This window comes from Chenopodium quinoa, unplaced genomic scaffold, assembly GCF_001683475.1.
Source record: "Chenopodium quinoa cultivar QQ74 unplaced genomic scaffold, ASM168347v1, whole genome shotgun sequence".
Classification (NCBI taxonomy): Eukaryota; Viridiplantae; Streptophyta; class Magnoliopsida; order Caryophyllales; family Amaranthaceae; genus Chenopodium; species Chenopodium quinoa.
In genome coordinates this window covers 1,108,013-1,119,249 of record NW_018745170.1, presented here as the reverse complement: position 1 = coordinate 1,119,249, position 11,237 = coordinate 1,108,013, and positions in this window count along the sequence as shown.

Sequence of the window (11,237 nt, the reverse complement as noted above, 5' to 3'; positions counted from 1 at the left end):
AGCATCACGAATGATTGAAGGGTAACTAGAGGACACTAGGTCAAACATCGAACGAAACTGCTCCAACTCCTCTTGTCCACGGTCGACCGTCTGTGGAACAACATGTTCTCCAATAACGAGCGTCCGCCAAAATGGATGAACCTGATCAACATGTAACGACGCCCTATCTTGGGTAATTACGCGGTGAATGGTGCATGCACAAGGTAGTCCATGAGTCATCGATATAGCACATCCGCACCAAATAGCCACTTCATCACCCAACTCCTTCATCCTGTTGTGCTCACTTAGAATCAATCCCAAGCAGTAGTGTGACACACCACCATGGAAAATCTTAAATATGAAATGGCAATACATCATACCATGTCTCCGTCTAGAGTCCTCGAGAGAGTTCTTGATGCTGTTCTTCTGAGTATCAATAGCATTGTTTATTCTCTCGAACAGTGTATCTAGAGCAAAGGTGGAAGAATCAATCTTGTCCTTCAAAGCTTTATGAGCGCTCTCAACTTTACAGGTTGTAGTGCTTCCAAAATAAAGAACTTGGTTTGTCCAATATTTGACAAACTTTTCCCTGTGAGGTATCCACTGCTGCATCACATAATTTACCACTGTCGGACACCATTGGTACACATCCTTGAAGTTATCCAAGGCTCGATCGTACTCTGCCTCTGTGGTAGCTTGCAGGATCTTCCGCCACTTACTATTTAGCAATCTCTCTACTGAATGTAAATTCTTGTTGAAAATGTGGTAGACTTTGACTTTCACACAGTTGTTGATGTGCCATGTGCACAGTAGATGCTTCGATTCTGGAAACAGCTCCGCTATAGGGGCAAAGAGACCTCCCTCACCATCACTGACGATGGTTGATGGCTGAACATTAGGGCCGATGTAGTTTCTCAACTTCTCCAACACCCAATAATAAATCGCAGCCGTCTCATCCTTGATGACTGCATAACCAATCAGAAAGTTCTGGTTCATTGGAGCCATCCCAATCATCTCAACTAGGGGTGAGCAATACCAGGTACCCGGTCAAATATCTCGGACCCAGAACTGGATCCAGTCAGCATCGGGTCCTGAAATTTGGAACTGGTCCTGGTTCCGTACAAAACGGGTCCTAGTTTTCTAGAACTGGTCTTGGAACTTGTGGGTACCGGTTCCTAAACCGGGTACCCGGTTTCAGCGAACATAAAATTAAAAAAAAATTAAATAAAACCTGCACCAAACCACTTATTTCATCGCACCACCACTTCAATTCACCCCCCCAATGCAAATTCATCATGCCATTACTCAATTACACAAAGCTACACCATGGATGAATCCTCACCAAAAGAAAAAAAACCCCAAAATTCTCAAAAACTCAAATCAACTCAAGATTATCACTCTAAAAACATAGTAGATCTACAAAAAATTAACTAATTTAAAAAAGAATGAAAACTAAACACAACATTCTAGTAGATTCAATGAATAAAGATGAAAATGAAAAAAAAAAAATCAAAGCAAGAAAAGGAGAAGCTGACTTGTATTTGTAGTATCTAGCAAATGAATGAAGAAGCTAAGGGTGAGATGCGAAACGGCAGTGGAGTTTGGTAGGTAGATTAGGTTTAGAGATATTTGGACCTTTAGTTAATGGGCTGGGCTTACATGCAAACTAGTCATACTTTATTCCAAGGTTTTTTATTATTGATATCGGGTACCCACTGGGTACCGGGTCCAAATTGTGAGGAATTGGAACTGGTCCCCGTTAAAACCGGGTCCCAATTTTTGGATTTGGAACTGGTCCCGCTGGGTCCAATTTCGGGTTTGGACCCGCCGGTTCCCAACCGGTTCCGGATCCAATACCGGGTACCCAATTTTTTTGCTCACCCCTAATCTCAATCAGTAGGAACTTGTGCTTGTTTGTCTTGTATGTTGAATCGATCAAAATCACAGGTGGCCAAGACTTAATCATATCAGCACAATCAGAATGCACAAGGAATAAATGAGTCACCTCGAATGTCTCTTTATTAGAATAAAACCAAAACAGGTAACCACGTGCTTGTGCCTGGTGTAGAAGCTGCTGTGTAGGGTTCCTTCCCTCTGACCGTTCAAACCTCAGTTTCTGTCTGACGTTGTAGATGTGTCTTCAGTTTGGCTGGTCTTCAGGAAATTTTTCTAACACAGATGCTAATATTTTAGCAGGCTTCACTTGAGCATCACTCATTTCTTTGACAACTAGTTTTGCAGCAGGACTTAGGCCGCTTAACTGTCGATCACTACAAGAAATAGGCTTATTTCCGACGGACTTCTTCCGACGGACAAGAAAATCCGTCGGAAATTCCGACGGAACATAAATCCGTCGGATATTTCCGACGGATTTCCTACGTAATTAAAATCCGTTGGAATATATGGGTTTTCCGACGGAATTTTCCGTCGGAATATTAATTTTCCGACGGATTATTCCGTCGAAACAAAAACTTTCCGACGAAATAAAATATGTCGGAAATTTCCGTAGGAAAATTAGTATTTCGACGGAATATTCCGTTGGAGCATATTTAAATAATAATAAAAAAAACCCTAAACCCACCCCATCTCTCCGCCTCTCTTCTCCTTTTTTTTTGACAGCAACCCGCCTCTTTCTCCTTATCTCTCCTCTCTTCTTCTCTTTCTCTCTCCTCTCATTCTCCTTCTCCTCCTTCTCTCCTCTTCTTCCTCATTCCTTTCTCCTTCTCCTCTTTCTCCTTCTCCTCTTTCTCCTTCTTTCTTTCTATTCATCAACATCAACAACCGCAACAACAACAACCGGAACAACAACAACCGCAACAGCCACCGCCGCTCAACAACAACAACCACCGACGCTCAACAACACCTAGAAGGTCGGAAATATATGTAGATCTAGGTTTATTTTTTACAAATTTATGATTTTTATAATGATTTTTATGATGAAATTGTAATTTAAGTTTGTAATTTTTCAGATTTTCAGACAATATAATATATAAATTGTTTATTTCGATTTTGTGGTTTTTATTCCGATTTGGTGGTCTCGATTTTGTTTGATTGGTTTTTGTGGTTTCGATTATTTAGTTTTTTTCGTTTTTTTTTTAGTTTTTGGTTTCGATTTTGTGGGTTGTGGGGGTGGCGAGGTGGAGATATGGTGGTTGTGGGGGTGGCGAGGTGGAGATAGGGTGGGTGTGGGTGGTGTAGGGTTCGTGGGGTGTGGGTTATTTGGTGGTTCTGGGTTGGGTTTGTGGGTCTGGGTGGTGGGTCTGGGTGGTGGGTCTGGTTCAGGGTGGGTGGATCTGGGCAGGGTGGCGTGGGGTGGTCTGGGCAGGGTGGCGTGGTGTGGTCTGGGCAGGGTGGTCTGGGCAGGGTAGGGTGGTTGGGGTGGTGGTGGTCTGGGCAGGGTATGGTGGTGGGCGGATTTGTATTCCGTCGGAAATTTCCGACGGACTTTCCGGTGGCCGGAACTTTCTTTCCTACGAGAGAATTCCGTCGGAATTCCGTCGGAAAACACTGTTCCGACGGAAAAAGCCATTTTACCTACAAAAGGTCTTCCAACAACACGTTCCGACGGAATTCAGGGTGTTTCCAACGGAATTTTTTCCGCCGGAAATAGCCTGTTTTCTAGTAGTGGATGACCGAATGGATATACAATCATCTCATGGTTGTGATACCCCCATCTAGAGTAACTCTTCACTTCCCAACCATCACGGCTTTGGTGTTGTCGAACCTTTACTCTGAACTCACACCCACAACCTTTCCGCTTTGTATCAAACCGAATCGCTGTACTGAAATCTCGTTCCTCCTTTTTGCGGGTAATGGTCGCATCTCAAAATGCGATCCATTTTACTATACCGTTGAGATTTATGAGTTGCTACTACTAAACAAAAATCAGATCTAATTGCAACTTGTTTTGCCTAATCAATCGCTTGTTGAACATTTTCGAAGGGATCATCATGTACAAAAATCCCACTATAATCATTTCCGTCTCCACCATAATCCTGCAACAATGACATATTATTTTTAAATACATAGAATTATATAAAGATTAAATTAACACATTTAACACAAAATTAACACATAATTAATTTCTAAATTTTTTATTTGTTAATTTCATTTCTATATTTAATGCATAATTAATTTCAAAATTAACACATAATTAATTTTTTAACTTAACACAAAATTAACACATAATTATGTATAAAAGTATTCATACAAAATTGACACATAATTTATTTATTTTTGAAATTATTAGCACATATTTAATTACAAATTAGTATCAAAGTTCAAAAAAAAAAAGAGGAACTGTAGGTGGCTTGTGGCCGGGACGTCGTACCATGGCGGTAGCGCCTGGCATAGCCCTAAATCATTTTCCAAATATTAAATCCAAGAACTGAATATTTTAACAATACGAGCAGAAAATCAATCAAATTCCAAACTTTAATAAATTTAGATTGTAAGAATGCAAATTTAAGGAAAATACAAAGTTACCCAATTACAAAAAATTTAAAAACAAGTTGTTTGGGGTCCAAATAACTTATATTTGGGCCCAGTCCACAATGAAAATAATTAAAGCCCAATAGGCAAGGTTCAACCCTCATTATACATTTGCCAAGTCAGGTATAGCAAGGCCCAATCAAATGGCAGCCCATTTGATTGTCCAAGCCCTATCCATCTAATTGGAACAAGGTATAAAAGCTTTCATTTTTATACAATTACATTCATTCACATTAAATGCCTCAAGCAACAAATACTCTTGCATAGCTTTTCTCTCATCTTCTTGCATCCGTACTGACTTCGGCATCGGAGGGGCCTTCCTCGGCACAACCCCCGAGGCTAGTTTACGTTTGCTCTGCTGTGCAGGAAATCCCCAATTCGGTTACCACTCGAATTGGGCTTCATCTCCACTCATCCGAAGGGCCAGCTGAAGGCCCATTGTTTTCTGACCGAAACAATTTGGCGCCGTCTGTGGGGATACTTACAAAAATTCAGCCAAAAATCTCATACTAATCTTAGCCAACTCAAAAAATGACTAAGAGTGCAAAGAGCTCTAAGAAAGCTAGGAAGATGGGTCTTATAAGGGTAAGGGCCGGTAGAACACCCTCACCGTCCCCTGAACCGACTGCTTCCAACTCCCCGAGGGGAGAAAATCTACGTGAAGGATCTCCTTCCCAACGGGATTACCAAAATGGGAATTCGCCGAGGGATAGTGAGGTTCATAAGCGTGATCCTTCACCTAGCATGCGTTCAACTCCTCCTATCGGACCGTCAACCGAGGAGGTCATGAAGGCCATGGCTGTGTGCATGGACTTCATGAATGCTTTGGGAGGACGCTTCCCATTAACAAAAAAAAAATCACTCTCTCCACCTCCAAGATCGAATGATCGAAAGAGGAAAAGTGGAACCGAGGGAGAGAGGCAAGCTCCATCCTCAAAAGGGGAAGGCAGCCGAAGGGCTGGGCATCCAGGTGGTTCCGGGCAGAATCAAAGGAGAGGCTCCGGCCACTCCAAAAATTCCAAAGCTCGGAACTCCGAGGATCATCATGACAGCCACAATGTTTCTCGCCGAAGCATCCATGAGCTCTTAGGTGGCAAAGAAGGAGGGGTGCATAGTCGCCTCACCTTCCTAGAAGGGTCTCAGCCCTCAATGTCACGCGAGGGGACACCCCTTGCATCCACCTCTCTGAGAGGGAGAAGCAGGGTTCCTTCGGCGCGGCAGAAGGGAAAGGCCGTAATGGTTCCGACCAGTTCCCCATTCCAAAGGTGGATACTGGAGGAACATGTGCCGACGGTTAAAATTCCGGCACACATTACATATGACGGTACTTCGGATCCGAAGGACCACATAGCCTCCTATGAGGGGCATATGTACCTTAACCCCAGGTCCGAAGCTACCTGGTGCAAGTACTTTCCAACAATCCTTAAAGGTGTGGCCCAATCATGGATCACCAAAGGGCTGAAGGAAGGCTCAATAACTGGCTGGAGCGATCTGGCCAATAAATTCAAGAGCAAGTTTTCCACGGCTAACCGCCGAGAGAAAACTACTGCAGAGCTCATGGGCCTGCAACAAGCGGAGGACGAGAGTCTCCGAGATTATTTGACTCGCTTCAGCAACGAGTCGTCCAGAATAACAAGTCTAGATCAAAGCCTGGCCGTATTCGCACTACGGAATGGCTTGCAAGCTGGCAAATTTCTGGATTTCATGGTCATGCACCCCCCGCAGACCTTGGAAGAAGCCCTCGATGCTTCGGATAAATTCATCCGAGTCGAGGAATGGAACAAGGCAAAGCTGCAATCTTAGTCCGGGCTTGTGAAGCCAAAAGGACAGCAGGCCGAAGTTCCGGGGTCAAGGAAAGGGAAGGCAAAAGCCTCAGAACCTCCCTTGACCACAGAGCCGAAGAAGGATAAGGCTCCCTGTCTGGGGAAATTTGAATCTTACACCCCTCTCACCTTACCACGTACTAAGATCTTTAGTGCGATGAAGGAAGAGGGAAGTGACAGGGGTTAAATCGGTCGCTACAATCTAACTCTCAATCAAACAATACTTATACGAACACCCTATAAACAAGTACAATGGCAAATAAAGGTTCGGTCCACGAGGAACGAAAGTAATTGCAAATCAATCTTAAACCTAAGCTAGTTCGAAATCAATGGAAAATGGTGTTCTAAAATACTACTAATAAGATGGAATAAATCAATAAACTAAGACACTAGGGAGAACGGGAATCCGCCTAACCATTGGTAACTAAGCAACAAGGAATCACGGAGACAAACGGGATATGCAAAGACTATAAGTTTGATCAATATCATGTGATAGGAAGACAACGGGCAATACTAAGCTTGGATTTCTCATGCACTTAACATTACTCGATACATAATCAAACCACATTCAATAATGAAATACTCAATTCACAATCTCTTGTTCAAATCAAGAATATCATGCAATCAAATTCAAGATTCTAGGTTAGCTACTCCTATTATAATGAATTAACATGCAATCGCATATAATCAATTTAATCACAATCCGTTTATCAAAATCAATCCTCAATTACATAGATTACCTAGGTCGGGTTTCATCCCGAAACCCTAGCTAGGAGACTACTCACACATGTTCATAATCAAAGCAATAATGAATTCCAAAAGCATAATAGATATAAACATGAATTCTGATTAAGGAATAATAAAGCTTGATTAATAAACAAGAATGAATAATACCAATTGTATTGATGCGAATCAATGGAAAATTTCAGAACTTTGATATCCGTCGTCAATGAATAATACAAAGAACCTTCGCAAATCTTGCTTCAAATCAATCCAAGAAAACTAAAATCTCTAGGAAATTCTCTAAGAAAACTAATGAATCTCTAATACTAAGAACGTTCTCCAATAACTCTCTACAAAAGCTCTCAAAACTATCTCTCAAAACTGTCTTTTAATCCTCTTAAAGTCGGGCCTTATATACGTCTTCTAATTCGGAGAAGTCAAGCGCGCAGTTAACCCTGGATCAGCACGGTCGTGCTGTATTTGGCACGGCCGTGCTAGCTTGTCAGTAAGTAAACCGGGTTTCTTCTTCAAGTTGGCACGGTCGTGCTATATATGGCACGGCCGTGCAGCTTCCTGGCACGGCCGTGCTAAAAATGACACGGCCGTGCTGAATATGCTCTAGCACGGGGCTCATACTGGAGCTGACACGGGCACGGGCAACATCTGGCACGGCCGTGCTAATGGCCTGCACGGCCGTGCGGGTGCGTGGATACTGACACGGCCGTGCTATTGGCTTGCACGGCCGTGCTGCCTTGCCTGGGGTTGCTTGCTTATAGGCCAGCACGGGTGTGCCTATGGTAACACGGCCGTGCTGCCTGTGCTATGTAATCAATGCACGGCACTTGAACTTCCTTAACTCCTCGGACTCCGGTCAAGGCTAGCTCGGTTACGCATCAAGGGCTCGGGATCCGATTAAACTCGGTTGATATTACCTGAAAACACATAAAAAAAAAACTGAAAACCCGTGAAGCACGTAATATGGGGAACGTAAGCATAACAAGGTAATAATCGGCCAAAGCGGCCCCAAATACATCCAAAATCATCCTAAAATATGCTCTAAAGCGCGCCCTAAAGTGCGCTTGTCAGGAAGGTTCAGAAAGTCGAAGCCTCCTCCTTCCTGGCATCAAAAGAAGGGGAAGGACCATTGGTGTGAGTTCCATGAATCTCGTGGACATCGCACCGAGGACTGCCTTCAGCTGAAGGACCAGATTGAAAAGCTGGTCCGGAAAGGATATTTAAAGAAATATGTCGCGGAACGCCGCGAAGAGAAGAAAGCCGAGAAAGATTCTCGGCAAGAGCTGGACTATCACCGGAAAAGGGACAGACCTCCCGAATGAGGGCACAATGACATCCTGACCATTTCCGGTGGTATATCTCGGAACGCACTTAAACGCCATCTGAGGGGTCTCACCCATCAGATTCATCATGCCGAGTTCCAGAAACCGCAGTCTCCGGTGCCGAACATGACGTTCACATCCGAAGACTGCAGGGGGTGGTGTATCCCCATGATGACCCTTTGGTTATCATGACAAGCATCGCAAACCACAACGTCGACACTGGTAGACGGTGGCATCGGGGCGAATATACTTTTTCGAAAGGCATTCGACCAGCTGAAATTGGAGAGCAGGCATATGACTCCAGTCCCTTATCCGGTCACTGGATTCAACGGCTCGTCTTCATATCCAGATGGGAAAATTCTTCTCCCTGTCAGCCTCAGCCAAGACAGGGCAAGACGAAGCATCATGGCCGAATTCTTGGTCATTGATGCCCCATCAGTATACAACGTTATTATGGGGAGACCCCTCATCCATGATGTTCAAGGAGTCGTCTCGACATACCATCAGTCAATGATCTATGTTTCAGACGAAGGACGCTCCGAGAAAATACTAGGCAACCAAAGAGAGGCCCGAGAATGCAATTCCCTCAAGCCATCCAAGAGTCGCCGCAGCGACAAGGATGATGAGGAAGAAAAAGAGAAAGAAAAGGAGCGAGGTACTAAAAGGCCGAAGGGCCTAAGTGCTTCAGCTCAGGGGTCCCCAAAAAAGAAAGCATCTTTGGGGACTGAAAAGGAAAGCTCTTCGGACGGACCAAAAGATTCGGACGAAAGCCAGCCGAAGAAAGGAAGATCTGCTGAGATTGACAGTAGACCTGAACCAGAAGAATCTGGCTCCAAAGCAATGGAGTCAGATGAGCAAACTGAGTCAATCCAGTTGACCGAGGGGGATACTGAAAAATGCGTCAACATCAGACAAGGGCTCGATCCGAACCTCCGTGTTGAATTGATCCAACTCCTTCGGGACAACAGAGATGTGTTCGCATTCTCAGCAGCTGACATGCCGGGAATCGATCCGAACCTCATCTCGCACAAGCTTAATGTCGGCCAATTAAGCAAAAAAAAGCGGAACTACTCCGCTCAGAAGAACCAAGTCATTGCAGTCGAAGTCAAGAAACTTCTGGACGCAGGGTTCATTGAGCCCTGCCAATACCCTGAATGGCTGGCGAATGTGGTAATGGTTCAGAAAGCTAATGGCACCTGGAGAATGTGCGTTGACTTCACGGATCTGAATAGGGCCTGTCCGAAGGACTTCTATCCCTTGCCGAGAATTGACCAACTGGTTGACTCGACAAGTGGTCACGCTCTGCTCAGCTTCATGGACGCATTTTCTAGGTACCATCAGATTTTCATGCACCCCGATGACAGAGCAAAAACGGCATTTGTTACAAGCGCCGGGGTGTATAATTACAAAATGATGCCCTTCGGCCTGAAGAACGCCGGGGCTACATATCAGAGGCTGGTGGACCAAGTGTTTGCCGAACAAAAAGGCCGCAACATGGAAGTCTATGTTGACGATTCCATCGTCAAAAGCAAAGAGGCGAAAGACCATGTTGCGGACCTAGCTGAAACGTTCGCCACTCTGAGAAAGCACCAAATGAAGCTGAATCCGAAGAAATGTGTCTTCGGCGCGAGGTCTGGGAAATTCCTAGGCTTCATGGTCAGCAAGAGGGGGATTTGATGCCAATCCCGCCAAGGTACAAGCAGCTGTGGATCTTCCCGAGCCGAAGACAAAGAGGGACATTCAGCGCCTTACTGGGAGGATGGCTGCCCTATCCAGGTTTATCTCAAAAGCCTCGGACAAGGGTCTGCCCTTCTTCAAGGCGCTGAAATTTCCAAAATCAAAGGAGCTCATATGGGAAGATGAGCAAAAAATAGCCTTCCAGCAGCTCTGGGAGCACTTGGCAAATCTTCCAACGCTGGCGAGGCCAGCCGAAGGAGAAGTCTTGTACCTGTACGTAGCAGTTAGCCCTGCTACAGTGAGTGCGGTGTTGCTGAAGGAAGAAGAAAAGGTTCAGCAACCGATCTACTTCGTCAGTCATACTTTGACTGATGCCGAAACGCGCTACCCTCTACTCGAAAAAGTTGCATATGCAGTGGTAGTGGCAGCTCGGAAGTTAAGACCTTACTTTGATTCGCATCAAATAGTGGTCTTAACAGATCAACCGCTGGAAAAAGTCCTCGGCAAGGTGGAAAAATCAGGCAGACTAACAAAGTGGGCCTTCGAGCTCAACGAGTTCAGTATAAGCTACCAGCCGAGGGCAGCAATCAAAGCCCAAGCCCTAGCAGACTTCCTAGCCGAGTGTTCCTATCAGGAAACACTCGACGAAGGGAAGGGGACTTGGACTGCATTCACGGATGGCTCAGCCACCGTAAATGGCTCGGGAGCTGGGGTGGTGATCACTTCTCCCGAAGGCAGAAACTTTGAGTATGCACTCAAATTCTCATTTAAGGCTTCTAACAACGAAGCAGAATATGAAGCAGCAGTTGCTGGCTTGGAACTGTGCATAGCTCTCGAAGCCGAACATGTCTGTTTGAAGACGGACTCTCAGCTAGTCGCTAACCAGATTCGGGGCGAGTATGAGGCCAAAGAGCCCTCCATGATCTCCTATCTTGCCAAGATCAAATCAGTTATAGCGAAGCTGAGAACTTTTGAAATTGAGCTGATCCCAAGGGGTCAGAATGCTCAAGCCGATGCACTCTCCAAACTTGCAAGTTCAACTCTTACGGAGCTGAACCGATCCGTATACGTGGAGGTGCGCCGAAACAGAAGCATTGACCCAGAAATTGAGGTCCAATGCGCTGAAGCTAAGCCTAGCTAGATGGACCCCATCTTGGCTTACAAGCTACAAGGAGCTCTACCCGAGGACAGGAACTTAGCAGCGAAA